This window comes from Manis javanica, chromosome 18 (genome assembly GCF_040802235.1).
Source record: "Manis javanica isolate MJ-LG chromosome 18, MJ_LKY, whole genome shotgun sequence".
NCBI classification, from domain to species: domain Eukaryota; kingdom Metazoa; phylum Chordata; class Mammalia; order Pholidota; family Manidae; genus Manis; species Manis javanica.
The window spans coordinates 10,003,108-10,018,169 of NC_133173.1; the positions used below are offsets into that span (position 1 = coordinate 10,003,108).

At 42.7% G+C, this 15,062-nt stretch overlaps 1 protein-coding gene across 6 annotated transcripts in view; it reads left to right on the forward strand.

Moving 5' to 3' along the window:
• The first annotated feature begins 1,601 nt into the window (after nt 1-1,601).
• Nucleotides 1,602-15,062, forward strand: part of MCTP2 (multiple C2 and transmembrane domain containing 2) — a 198,250-nt gene continuing 184,789 nt past the window's right edge. For all 6 annotated transcript variants that reach the window (XR_005056531.2, XM_017648516.3, XM_073227182.1 and 3 more), the window contains exon 1: nt 1,602-1,724. The gene's annotated coding sequence lies outside the window, so the exon portion shown is untranslated. The remainder of the gene's footprint in view (nt 1,725-15,062) is intronic.

Here is a 15,062-nt window from a genome sequence, read left to right on the forward strand (position 1 = left end):
ATATATATTTTTTTTCTTTTTTTTTTTTTCTCCTGTATCCTCTGCTTTCTAAGTTAGGGGATGTAGCCTATAGGGGGAGCATGGTGGGAAAAGCCCAGACTTGTCAAAGGCCTCAGGGTGCTGTGACTCTGCTATTAACTGGATTCAGAGCTTCAAGACAGTTATTTCATGTTCTGATGCTAATTTTCCTCATTTTAAGCAGGGGATATTATGGACTATCTCACAGTGAATATTGAATGTAATCACCACAGGTTACATGCTAAACACAGAAACTGGTGACCAGTTCCGCCCATCACTGGTGGCTGTGATTATGAATACCCTTTTCATGATGATGGAAGCTCTATTTCTATCATTTCATCCCAAGTTCTCATGTGTTCTAATTTTTCTCTTCCCGGGCCCTCTCCATTTTCTATGGCACAATTATTATCATTAGCCAACCTTCAATAAGCACCTGTCATGAGCCAGGGCACTGTGGTAAGTACATTATGAAAATATTCCTCCAAATCTATGCACTACCTATTGTTTTAATCCCAGTTTATTAAAGGGAAAATTTTAAATTCAGAAGCGTTTAATGAACTGAACAGTTTACACAATCAGTTGCCCAGCCAGGGTTTGATTTGATGTCTTTTGGCTCCACAGCAGCAGGTGATATTCACAGCCAATTAAACTCCTCTCCGGCTCACCGACCGACCACTCCTGTAACAGCCTATAGAATATGGGCCTGTCCTACACCCTATTTAGCTTGTTTCTAGAACTCTCTTATATCTAATTTCAAAACTATTCTTTCCTGGGGGTGGTGGAGGTGTATGGTGAGCTGACCTCCAGGAGGCAGAGATCAGCGTGCCTTCTCCTAAGCCACCCGGCACCTTGCCGGGCACAGACGGGTGCCCAGTAAACCCGCTCATCAATAGATGGGCAAAGAAACTGACCAGGCAGAGATAAAGCGCAAATAAAGTGCGGAAAGATTATGGCGGGAAGAGAAGAGGGGGTAGGGAGACAGTGAAAGCAAGGGAAGGAACAAGAGGCAAATATTTGCTGAACGCCTGCGTGCCAGTCATCGCACCTAGGGACCTGTAAGAGTCGCCGGGTACTCGGGCAGCTCGCTGGGAACGTATTGCAGCCTGGCTTTTATAGACGCGGACTAAGGCTCAGCAAGCAGAGCGCTGTGCGTCCGGGCGGCCGACGCCCACCCCCAGGTGCGCACACCCGCACGGGCTGGAGGTGTCGCTCGGGTTAGAGTGGAAAACGCAGAGGTGGCCTCCTTCCCATTGAAAGGGGCGCTCCTCTGGGTCTCACTGAAGACAAGGTGTTTGCAATTAAGTTTGCAAGTCGCACGCGTCCTCTTTCTTTAATTGGAACTGAAACGTGAGTAAAAACTCCCCTAACCCCTTCCAGGCTTTCTGGACACATCTTTTTCTTGTGAGCTAACGCAGACGAATAAACCACAAGTAACCTCTTCCTCTTCGCCCAGTCGGAGCCCAGAACCCAGCTACAGTACCTTCTTGCGACAGCTCCCGGCGGCCGCGCCCGCTCTCGGGTCGGGAAGGTGACGCGCCGTGGCCTCCGCCCCTTGGGGGCGGGGCTTGGGGGCCCGAGGAAGTGGGGGAGGCCCCGCCCCGCCGAGTCCGGGCTGCTCCCTGCGCCTGCGAGCCGCGGCGGCAGGTCCCGCGCAGGTGGGGGGCGCGCTGGCCGCTCTGCAGCCCCCCGGACGCGGCCTCGAACAGGTGAGGGCGGTGGTGGGCTTAGTTGGCGGCGCGCGCGGGCGGGGCACCGGGGTCCCTCTGCTTTCTGCCGGGGTGGGCGTCTGCCCTCAACCAAGGGAGCCGTCGGGGACCCTGAGCGTCCAGGCTGGGAGTTCAGCGGGGGTGCTACCCCGGAGCTGCGGGTTCTGGGGGGAAAGAGGCGTGCTGGAGGTGCGAGGCGGCCCTCTGCGGCGCGGCGCGCGGAAAGCACGCTGAGCAGGGCCTGCCCCGGGATTTCTCCGCCTTTCAAAGAACACACACTTGGCTTTCTCGGGGCGCAGCGGAGTTAGGCAGCCTCCGTCAGGGCCGGGGCTTCCCTGCAGAGGTCCGAACCTCACTTGTGTAGGCTTTGAAGCGCTCTCTCTGTGGAGACCTGGAGATGGATTCCACTTGGGTTCCTCGCGCAGACATCTGCTCAGCCCCATGAGAGCAGAAAGCCTTAGGGCAAGTGTATAGGTTAATGTGTTGTCACATTAATATATATGTGTGTGTGTGTGTGTGAATATATATGGTCATGGTGTGTGTGCGCGTGTGTGTGTATATATATAGGGTAATGGTGGTGGTTAACTTGAGGCGATTGCTTCCACAGCTAGTTCCCCAGCACACTGTCCATTTGTTTAGCAAATGGTGCGCAGAGGGCTTTAAAAAAATGGGTGGATGTCCCTAGACTGTGTTAGAGCATCTGAAGGAACTTGGTTGCACCTCTGAAGGATACAGTTGCGTCCAGGTACGTCTAGCAATTCGCTCTCCAAGTTACCTCGGCAGGGGTCACACATAGTTTCCAGATGAACCTTGGGACTTTAGAAAACCTGCTTCACCAACACACTGGATGGCAAGCAGGTCTGTGGCTTATGCTTTCCATTAGCATCCATTTTTCACTTGGGTCAGTAGCATTTCAACTCAACAGGTATTTGTTGTACATCTGGTGAGGGGGAGCCCTTGGGAGGGTCAGGATGGTGTGCTGTTTGGTAGCACAGGTGTTGACATAAAGGGGAGTTTTAGGGCACTCGTGCCTCAGTGCAGGTTCAACTGCACTTTGGGCCAGTGTCTCCTGGCACCTCTTTAGTCTCTGGTAATAAACATTTGAATGCAGGGAGAATGGAAATCTGTGAAGAATATCTGTCATTAGCCCTGTCTGTCAACCAAAGTGACAAGGATTATCAAAACCATCCTTATGGCAAAGTTTTTAAGAATCAGCTCTGTGGCAAGCACCATGCTGGGCGCTTCATGTTGTTGCATAAAATATAGAAAGTAGATCTCTGGGTCACTAACCAGTGGGCCTGAGAATGAATAAAGAACCATGCTCTTCCACTATTCCATGGTGCTGTGAGACAGATAGTGTAAATCGGGCAGATTGCGTAGAAATAAGAAATCAAATTTATGTTCATACAACAATGTTCATCCACATCCTAGGAGTTAAATCAAGAGTAAACTAAGCACTGTTTTTATTGTACTTGTGTGGTTAAACTATGAGCAATCTGGGACGAGGGGAGCATCTGCTGGTTTTAAAATATAAAATTTATTATGTATCTGACAGTATATTTTAAGGAGTTATTCTAAGTGGGGCAAGTTAGTAAAACTTAATAGATGTATTCTTTGTGTATTACACACTAAAGTAACAGCTAATTTTCTTATTATTCATGTGCTTTAACATATTTCAGCTTGATTTCTTTCCATTACCTTTCATACTTTCCAGAGGCCACTGTAGACACCTAAAAAGGACTTTGTGTGTGTGCATACATCTATAATCATACATGGATATATCTAATATTTATTTTAAAAGGTGTGTCTGTTTGCTCTTAAATCTATCTCTGAAAGTCTAGAGTACTGCAACACAAAATTATTTGGGAAGGAATCCTAAAATTCCTGATTTAGTCTTAGAGTGAATGATCCATAAAAATTCAACGGACAATTCCTTGAAGTCCATGTACCCCACAAAAGTGATTTTCAAGTTTAAATTACTATATAGGATGAGAATGAAAATAGGACTTAGAATTTTAAATAATATCTTCTGACAATGAGAGCACTTACTTTCTTAAAAATATTCTTTATTACCAAAAATATGGAGGGATTTCATGTTAAAATAACTTTAAGGTATTGAAGAAAGTGTTTTATGTTAAAGAAAGGCTTTTTGCCTGTATTGGGAGGATGAGGTAGGATATTCTGTGGATCATACTTGGTACTGTTTTTTTTTTCTCTATCTTTGTATGACAGTGAAATTGACAGGACTCCTTTTTAATAGCATTTGAAATCCTGCCTAGAAGGTGTTTTTATAAAAGTGTGCTTGGCTTGGTTAAAATGCACTAATGAAGGGGCAGGGTGGGTGATGAATCAGAAATTTCCAGAAAAGCCAAAGCGTCAAGGAGCAGAGTATGCCCGAAGAGTAAGACCTGAAAGGGTAAACAGTTTGGAGATTCTCTTTAAGAAAAAATAGCACAAAATTAGTTAGGAAAATGAGTACTTACTTAGAATGGAAAAAGAGGTTACAATCATTTGCTGGACATTTTGGTCTCTTTCTGCTGAGATATTTTGGGGCCATTTACCAGAAAGGCTTACATAAAAATGCTTCCTGATTGCAACCCTCTTTCTGAGAACACGCAGCATCTCCCATCAGCTTGAAGCAGTCATAGGGCCCTGTACCTTTTTTCATATCAGTCACGAGTTATGGAGGGTTTTCTGTGTCACAGGCACTGAATGGCCAGAGAGCTCTTAGTTGGCCAAGGTCCTGATGGCCAGAGAGCTCGTAGTTTCGTGGAACTGATTTCCTTGATAATAATACAGTGCTGTAGGTGCCGACATAAGGCCCCGGGGGGCTCCTGTTGCTTGAGCCGAATTGTTGGTGGAGTTACTGACATGAAGGAATCAAAAAGGGCATTCTGGGTGTGTGCAGCCCGGGAGGTTTGGACCCCTGCTCCTCTGATGCAGTGAGGCCCCTTAGTCAGTGTTTCTCGACAGGTCTTTCCAGAACAGCAGAACCTATACACCTGGGAGTAACTTGTTAGAAATGCTCATTCTCAGGCACCATCCCAGGCTCCTTGAATCAAAAGCATTGTCCGGAGCACAGTGTTCCGTATTTTAAGAAGCCTTTCTGATGATCGTGGAGCATGCTAACGTTTGAGAATCACTGCTCTTACTGTTTAAGAGACCTGGTAGGGCATACAATCCCTTGTGGAGCTGGCAGGAGGGAAGCAAGATTAATATTAATGCTAATATACTATTATGGTAATGTAATTTCTATCATTATTACTGACATGTATTGAGCACTCAGAGTGTACTAGGTATTGTGCTAAGAAATATTAACTATTTGAATCATCGATGCAATGCCACGAGGCAGGGCTGTTATCACTTCTATTTAAATGTGAGAAACTGAGGTACAGTGATGAGTGTATTGTCTCAGGTCACACAACTGGAGAGCAGTTCAGCCAGGATTCAAGCACAATCTGGTTCCAGGGCCTTCTCTCTCATCCCACCTGGGAGAGTTTTTATCGAAGTCATTACGGTGTATTGGCATTGCGGGACAGGTCTGGAAGGCAGGCCTGTGATTGCTTGGAATGGCCCTATTTAACAACCATAGTCATTTGCTGATCCTTTGGGGTTAAGAAGTGTTCCTTTAAGGACAAATTGCCAAATTATAAAGGAAGAATTGTCATTCACTCTGAGTGCAAATTTCTAAGGTTTCATAAGCAAATGGACAGGATGCATTTATGATTGCATAACATGGAAATGTCCCTCTCCCCAGCGTGATTATGGACTCATAGGAATTTCCCTGGTAGGTGTTTGTGGCCTTGTTTTGGACTGGGGTTTATTCTGTACATTAGCATGGGGGCCTCGCTTCAAACCAACCTCCCCAGGGCACAGAGGACTTGAAGGTGATATGTGTCTGTCCATCGTGTCCTGGAAGGTATCTGGAAGGGCTTTTCTTTGCATTTTCACAGTTTTTTTTTTTTTAATTTCCGAAAATAATTGTTCACCGTGGTCCTGTACATTTTATTACAGAATAGCTCCATTATGTCAGGCATAATGAAAAGAATGCATAGCTATTGATACGAGTACGTGTGTGAATGTGTAGGATGATGGTCTGCCTTTGTGCGTAAACCTCAGGTTACTGTGTCTTCACTTCTCCAGAAGCAAGTGGTTATTAGATAAATATTAGTTTGAGTTTATGGAAGGTGGTAGAAATTAATCCTAAGAATACTAGCTGTCTCATCTGTGCGTTCATTCAGTTACATGGTCATTTGCTGCCTGCCTAGTTGTGCTAAGTGTTTATGTTAGACACCAGAAGGAACTAGTGATTGCCAGACAGACATGATCCCTACAGACATGGAGGAGAAGCTTGCTTTGCGGTGTTAGGACTGAATGGAGGTGGGTGCCCTGATTCTGGTAGTGAGTCAGCAAGGGGAGTTTAAGAGGTTATCCTGGTGCAAGAGTGAGGCTACAGGGTTGGCTTAGGGCAGTAGGGAAGCAGAGGGTGGAAGGGTTGGAGAGAGGGATTGATATCTAGGAGATTCCAGTGGTGACCAGGTAGATGTGGGTGATGAGACTGGGGGTGTCAGGCAGAGGCTTGTGCCTTGAGCCCCTGGGATGATGCCACTAACACAAGTTAGGGCTAGGCGAGAAGACAGTTTTCAGAGAGCAATAAGTTTTGTGGATTGTGAGCTTGAAATGTCTGGATGATTTCAAGGTAGATGTTTTGAGTGGACAGTTGGATAGGATAAGGGTCTGCAGTCCTGGAAAGAGGCCTTGAATACAGAGATTTGAAAGACTTGGTCTTCAGGTGGTCATCGAATAATTGACTACTCACCTACTGATTGCATAATGCAGCTGATATAACAATAGAATAATCCAAGGGAGTGAATAATATTAACCCTTGAATCATACTTTCTCCCAGAGGGAATGGCTGAGAGGCAGGTCACAAAGGAAATGTGGACTTTTCTCCTGGCTAGGCAGGTTAGGATCAAATTCCAATCCTTGGATGTGAAAGGGGAAAGGAGTTTATTTCTGTCCATTCTTTAGAGTCTTCTCTAAAGACATAAAGTTCATTCTTTAGAGAATGAAGTCTTCGCTCACTTTGGCCATTAAAATGTTTGATAGCTGAGCTCTGGCCCATGAGAGGAGGGTGTCAACGTGGAAAAGCAAACAAGAGCAGGTGGGAGCAGGAGAGTGACGGGGGGCTTGCTGAAAGCTGGTTTTCAGAATTTGAGCCTGTATAATTATCACGAAGAGAAATGCTTACCAGCTGGCTCCTTAATTTGTTATTTTCTATTATCAAAATCACCCACTTATATTTGTCATGTTGATTGTAAATTAATTGTATCATTTTGTAGATCACACAGGTCTGCCATCACGCTTTGGTAGCTGGTGCCGATATACATATTATATGATTAATTTTTGTATAGATTATGTAGGTTTCCTTAGGCACTCAGAGTCGAGCAGAAGGCTTGTTTAAAACGTGTGTTAGAAAGTAGTTGAACTAAATAAACATTTGCTCTTTTATCCAAAAGCTATTAATTGAGCATGTCTTATGCATGCTATCGCTAGAGTTTTAAGATAAAACAGATGATTCCTTGTCCCCTTAGAGGTTACAGCCTAGAGAGGAAGTCAGATAACTTAACAAGTGATTACAATAACGTGTGCTAAGGCTAAGCTGCAGGCTGCTGTGGGAGGGGTACTTCAGAGGCAGGTCCGCTGATACTTAGCAGGAAGTATCAGCAGGACTGAGCCAGCAGTGAGCCCAGAGGCTTCTGGGCAGGGCATCAGCATGGAGAATGACTTGGAAAGAACAGAGAGGTGGTTTTGAGAAATTAATAAATGGAGATCTGCTTTTGAGGAACTGAAAGTTTAAGATAGCCTATTTCAACTTTGTCCATTAAAAGTCAGCCAGCAAAGGGAAATATTCATGAGAGATCTGTGAACTGATTAGGAAAACTAAAAAAGAAAGTATTAAATTGGTCTGTGTGACGGGGATCATGTTCAGATCCAACATGCCACTGAGGTGACAAAGCTTAAAAAATGGGGAAAAAAAACCAGAAACAGGTAAAAATAATGATTGTGTAATACCTTTTTTTTTTAATGGTAGTGGGGAGGGGTCTATTTTGAGCATTATGAAAGATGGTGGGGAATATCTGAGAATTTAGGTGGCATAATCAGAAAAGAACATTAGGTTACTTGAACCACAATAACCAACATTATTGCTGTAATAGTCTTGCCTCATGTAAAATATATGTGTGTCTTTGTATATAAGGAGCTTAGCATCCTAAGTTTATCATCTGGAAATGACCTTTGGAATCGGCTGTACTACCTCCTGGTGCCTCCTCGTGAATAAGCTGGGGCCCAGGGATGCTGCAGGTTTCCCCTGGTCAGGTGGGGACAGTCTGTCCGGTAAAATGTGCCTGTCCCCCTTTGTCCTACAGTGATATATGCTCCGCTTGGATGTTTCTTGCCTTTTGCTGCAACAAGCCCTGTAATTTACTCTTCCCATCCTCTCTAAGCCTTTACCTCCACAAAGCCCTTTCCCTTTTCTTATTTTCTTTTCAGTGTATTTGTCATGCACTTTCTTCTACATAGTCTAGCGTTTTGAATTTTGTATGAATCCAGGGTGGAAGCCGCCTTTAGTATTTTAGGCCTGTCTGATCAGGTAGAATTTCTCTGACATTTCTTTTATTCTCTTAAATCTCATGTGAGCTGACATAGAAACATTTCACTTTAGCATCATGGAATGAGAAAGAAGGTTCTCAGGTTTCCTCTGTTAATATTTGAACCAGAAGACATGGCAGAACTGAGAAGGTACCTGATGAATTGCTTCTAAACATCATGAACTATTTACGGGATAAAAAATAAAGTTTGAACATGCAGGAGGGGCCCTGGTCATTAATAACAAATTAGTATTTAGTTGCTTAATGAACTTCCTTTCCAGTCTTATGACAGTTTCTACCTTTATCACCATGAGCTCAAGATCCTAAATCACTGATTTTTTTATTGTTTGTCTTCATAGACAATGTGTAAGTTTTCTTTGGTAATTTTTTTTTCTTTTCATGGTAGTTCTTTGCTCTTCCTGGTTTATAGGACATAGAGATTCAGCTGTTACTTGTTTCATTTAGTGTGACAGCTGCCTGACATTGCTGAGCTTCTGCTAGGTGGCAAGATTATTTATTCTCTGGAATTCTACTAGATAGGAGTCATCCCCATTTTATAGACAAGAACACTGAGATGAGGATAAGCCAAGTAACTGGAACAAGATCACACAGTGCGATGGAATTTTACTTTTTTCCCTACTGTTCCATCCTAAGCCAGTGCTATTTTAACCATTCCACTCTGCTTTACTTTGTCAACTAAAAAAAGGCAGAGCTGTGAAACACTTAGTTGAATTTATTTAGGGTTTAGGGATCACATTCTGGGAACATAAATTCAGGAAGAAACCCAAACATATGCTCTGAAGAGGGGAAAAGGCATTAGGGTTTTTAAAGGCAAAAAGGGGAACTCAGAGGGGGCTTACATAAATGGTTTTGAAAGAATTATGATTGGCTAAAACTATTGTAACCTCCATTTAGCTATACATAATTGATTGCTAAAGCTATTTACTAGGCAAAAAGTCACATTTTTTTTGATGGAATACAAAGTTTGGCCCATTCTTTGGAGAGCAGTTTCACAAAAGGGGACATAGATGGCCTTATTTCTTTAGTGGTCCCTGACTCTATTTTAGTTTACTCTCGTTGTCAATGTTCATTCCATTTTATCTACATTCATGCTTTCCAGCAAAGTTGTTTAAATACAAGACTAGAGAATCTCCAAGACCCATTCCAAGTAAGACTCCAGGCATTGCTATGCATCCTGGATGTGGAAGCCGCTCCTCTGTGCATTCCTAGGCTGATTGCCAAGCTGAAACCCTGTCTCAAGAAGGTGCTTTAAAAGCCAGTCGACGAAGTCCTGGGATGCTGCTAACCCTTTTTCTGGAGATGGATTTGGCAGGATGTGGATGTATACATCACTTTAGAGCAGTTTCCTGCCAGATGGTTGTGAGTACATGAAGCTACGTATTCTGGAAAGGTCTTTCTCCTTTATCTTACTCAAATGATGCCTCAAAGAAATAATTTTTATAATAGATTCGTGGAGTAAAGCAATTAGTTCTGTAAGTCTAAATACCATGGTTAATCCCATGTGGGAACAATCATATGAGAACAACTTCACTGTGTTTTTGTTTCTAAATTGATGTAAGCTTTTAAATATATACAGATGTTGACATTTCAAAACTGAGATAGAATTCTTGATTGCCTCTAGATGCATTTTTGTTACTTGTTTATTCATTTATTCATTCATTCATGTGTAACCATTGGACTGATTTATCAAATGAGATTTTTTTCAGGGCCCACAGTGTACAAATAAGGCTTATATTCTGGCTGAGGTGGTCTGGAAAAGCTGGAGTTCCTTCTGCTGAATGGTCTATTTATCCCCACAAGGACTTCTGATAGGCCTCTTAGGATCCTCCTTAAATCTGGACGTGGAGTCTGTGGCCTCTCAGGATGTGACAGCAGATGCTGAAGCTGACTAGTAGCAATGGGTGTAGGTGGGTAGAACTAAGGCTGTCGAGCCCCCTGCAATCTCATGACCCATCCACAGCCTCCCATGCTCTTGAGTAGAACATTCATCTGTGTCATCTATATTCATTCCAATAAGAAACAAGTATTTTACACTCTGCAATGAAATGATAAATGGATTTTTCTGGTGAAGCTATTTTCTCTTAATGTAAATTTTGTTGACCGATTCTGGATATCTTCTTGGTGTGATTTGGGCATTTCATTGGTAGGACTTGGTGACATCCTGAACACAGCCAGTCTGAAAACAAGCCCCTGCCTATGAAATATTGTTTTATGCAATGGCTGCGAGTCAGGACTAGATGACTTAGTACTTACAAAGCTGTGGTTTCATTGTTGCTTTTAACATTATGTAATAAAGCATGGTGTGAAAGAGTATAGAGCAGAACCACTTACATACACACATACTTATATTATGGGCTGGTATATGAAACACATGTATATATATTTGTGGAAACGAGCACTAGCAACTTACTAGTGGTTCCTTTGTGGAGATAGTCTGGGCTGAGTCGGTTTACATCACCTGCTCCCCTGTACAATCATAATTTCCTAGAGGCATACCTTGAAAAATATTTCCAGGGTTAATTGGATGGTGAGATAACAGGCCCTTTTCTGTTGCCTTTAAAATGCCACTTAAAAAAAGTCTTCCTTGGACATGAGCATATTAAAAATGCTTTGAATTTATTTAACATGTTAAAGCTTTTAAAAAAGCCTTTGGTATTTATTATCAGATTTTAACAGCCAAACATCTCCATTTGAGATCAGAAGAACTAGCACTACAGTGCATGGTGGTTGAAATGATTAAGAGGAAGAAAGTTTCCAAGTTATTCTGTCCACTCAAGAAGCCTTCCTGGAGGCCACCTCGGATGAGGTAGACCTGGGTGGGGCCACTTAAGAAACTTCTACCCCAGACTCCAGCTCTGGAGCTCCCCCAAGAGCTCCTGTAACTCACCAGGGCTTAGTTACTGGGAAGAGCTGGATTCAGACAAATCTGGGTTCAAATTTTATCAGCCTCTGCCATTTGTAGTACTTCAGTGCCTCCAAAGTCTGGGTTACTCATTTACAAAATGGACATGAAAAGACTTACCTGGGGATGCTGTGAATGTTAGTACTAACGCCTGTAGAGCACCTTGTGTGTAGCAGGTACTTTGTAAGTTTCTACTACTCACGGAAAAGATGATGTCTGGCTCCTTGGTAATAAGTAAACCTGTAAAGGTTTGGAGAAGTGAGTGCCCACAATGCTATGGTGGCTTTTTCTTAGGAAAGGACACTTCTGCGCTGCTTATGTTTTGTTCTGCACTGCCTGCTAACCAAATAGGAATGAGGAAGGGCAGGGAAGGGAGTATTGATAGGAGCTGTTCCTAGATAACCAGTTTTCTAAAAAAAAAAAAATACCTTGCAGCACATACTAGGGAGCAATGCAAATGGTCTAATTCAGTCCATTTCACCCAACTTGAGGCCCTTCTTTTTAGAAAAGAGACACTATCTCCTTTTTATTTTAACTTTAGATTTTTACTTTCACTTTTAAGGTGTTTTTCCCTTTTGCATTTTTAACTAAGTCTTGAGGTTAGAAAGATTATATTGGACACGCAGACATTGATTGTGCTGGATTTAGCATTTTCTTGATTAGAGTATAATTTGATGAAAGCCCAGTCACTCCTTGGGGAGAACCAGATGATTTTTCCTAAATACATATGGAGCTAAGAGTACCTTGGAAGACTGATTTAGAAGGTAAGTAACACTTAGTGACTACACTGGGTTCACATGCCTACATTTTTGATTGCCAAAAAGAAAAAAAGAAAAGGAAAGACAAAGAAAGAATTGATTAGCTATGACTTTGTGTTTAAATGGAGCAATAAAGGACACAGATGTGGTTCCTGGTTTCCAAGAGCTTATCACGTTGGAGAGTCAAGACACATTTCATGAAAGGATTATTAGTGATACCCTCTTGGGAGAGAGGATTTTAAAGGGGGGCAAGATCTGTTTAGACTGAGTGGGGAGGGAAAATGTGACTTAAGTCTGGAAGAATGGGGAGGAAGTGACCCTCAAAGTCTTGTAGAGGATGTTGGGAGAGAGAAGCACTGTTCTCCATTCATACTGTGTGGCCTCCTGGAACTTGGCTGAAAGATGGCAATGCTGCTATTTTGGCAATAAAGACTGTGAAGCAGGAGATGAGGTGACAGACTGAGGGGCAGGGTGGCATCAAGAACAAAAACATGGAGTTGGGCTGCTAGCGTGCATGTTGTCTCTGCTGCATGTGAGCTGTGTGACACTGGGCAAGGAGCTCAAATTTCCATGCCTCCGTTTACCCATCAGTGAAGTGGGGCTTCTAATAGTACATATGAGAGGCTTATGAGGATTAAATGGCAATATACCTAAAGTTCTTGGGACATGATGCCACATGCAAGGGGCAGCTACATTGGCTGATGCTCTTGTTTTTGGAACACAGATGGTGGGAGGCTCATGTTCGCTTTAAGACTATACTGTGTCATATTTGCCTATCTTATAGACCCTAATGATTGCTTCATACTTAAAATGTCACTTGCAGTATTTTAGCTCAGTGGGGTGGTTTGTTCAGATGTTTCTGATTACTCCAAGCCTTTCTTAGCTTATGTTCTATAAAAGAGTAGCAAAGTATTTGGGATGAAGGACTATAGAAAATTGGGGAAGTTCATTTGGGAAATACCAGTTTAAGATGTTATATAATAGTGTCCACTTCATCGAGCTGGAACTGGCATTGCTGGTGTCAGAGAAGTGGGGAAAAATCAATATAACCTTTTAAAAGATAAATGGTTTTACTATTGATAACAGAGTTCTCTACCTTTTCAGTTGAGAGATGCCGCTCTACTGGCATTCTACATAATTACTAATGTGTGCTGACTGTATTCTGACAGTAACTCCTTTAGGTATTTTGAGACAAAAAGTTCGATAATCTGGGCAAATGTCACTTTAATGCATTGCTAACGGACTTAGAAATATATTCTTCAAATAAACCCTACTTCACACGAGTGTAGTAAAATATCCATTAATCTATATTTTAAAAATCTTTCTTATCACACATGCAAGGAATGTCTTGGGGTGTGTGTATGTGTGATTCATTTTAATTCATCTGTAGCAGTTTTCCCCAGTGGTTTCAGACATTTGGATCAGTTCGGAGGTGGTCATATGTACATGAAGCAGTTTCTCATGAAGGTGTCTTTGAGGCTTCAACCTGTTGCCCTTTCTTTTTTGTAAATTTTTATTTTGGTATCATTAATATATAATTACATGAGCAACATTATGGTTGCTGGATTCCCCCTATTATCAAGTCCCCACCACATACCCCATTACAGTCACTGTCCATCAGTGTAGTAAGATGCTACAGAGTCACTACTTGTCTTCTCTGTGCTATACTGCCTTCCCCGTGTGCCCCTGCCTACATTATGTGTGCTAATCATAATGCCCTTTTCCCTGCCCTTATCCCTCCCTTCCCTCCCATCCTCCCCAATCCCTTTCCCTTTGGTAACTCTTAGTCCATCCTTGGGTTCTGTGATTCTGCTGCTGTTTTGTCCCTTCAGTTTTTGCTTTGTTCTTATACTCCACAGATGGGTGAAATCATTTGGTACTTTTCTTTCTCCGCCTGGCTTATTTCACTGAGCATAATACCCTCTAGCTCCATCCATGTTGTTGCAAATGGTAGGACTTGTGTTCTTCTTAAGGCTGAATGATATTCCATTGGGTTGCCCTCTTTTCTGCTGGGACATCAGCCATCTCCAGGTCCCCAGGTTTGAAAAGTGTCTCAGCTTACAGAAATCCACCTGTTGCTGGAAAGACAGGAAGGCAGGTGGGCTTGTAGACCTTATCAGTCACACCCAATTCCAGGATCTTTCCATTCCTGGTTGATAGTTTCAGAGATCAGTGGGCTTCATTCTGTGATGGAGTTCAAGGGCTCCCTGGTCAATGAGTTGACAGTGATTTTGTAAAGGGGATGGGAGGAGTGGATCTTTCCATGATGAAATGATTGGGGGAAGCCAGGTGGGAGTTTCAGGCAGAAAAAAATGTGTTCTGTCCTCACTGTGGTTACACCCAGGCTTCTAATGTGGCTGTGTTGGAACGGGTGATGGTTACTGATTTAATGCTCTGCATCTGCTGCATAAAGCTGCTTACACACCTTGTCATAGAGCAATGAATGTATTATCCAACATTATTTAATTCATAATTAAACATTTATTAAAAAGCTTATTAATTGTGAAATTTGTTAGGTTGATGAAATATGCTGATCTCTATACAGCCTTAGAAATCTGGTAGAAATTCAGTCATAATAATCATAGAAAGAATTGCCCTGTTGAGTTCGTTCATTCATTCATTCATTCATCCCATCAAAACTTAGCTGCTTTGTGTCAGGTATTGCTCTAAGTGTTGGGGATACAGATGTGAACTAGGCAAAGACAGTCATCTCCTTGTTAGTGGGGTGGGAGGTGGATTGAGAAGTTGAAGGAAACAAACTGATGAGATAATTTTGATCCTGAAGGCCATGGTGAATGTCAGATGTGATGTAGATTCTGAGGCAGAGGTGCAGCTTCGTATCAGAGGGTCAGGGCCAGGATCAGGGTCAGGGTCAAGCTCATTAAGGATGCTTGGTCTAGGATCTGAAAAAAGCAGGTGTGAGAACAGATTATATAACCAATAGGCCTGAACCAACAAAATAAAATCCCTAAACCTTCACCCCCAATATTGGCCACACCCATTCTCT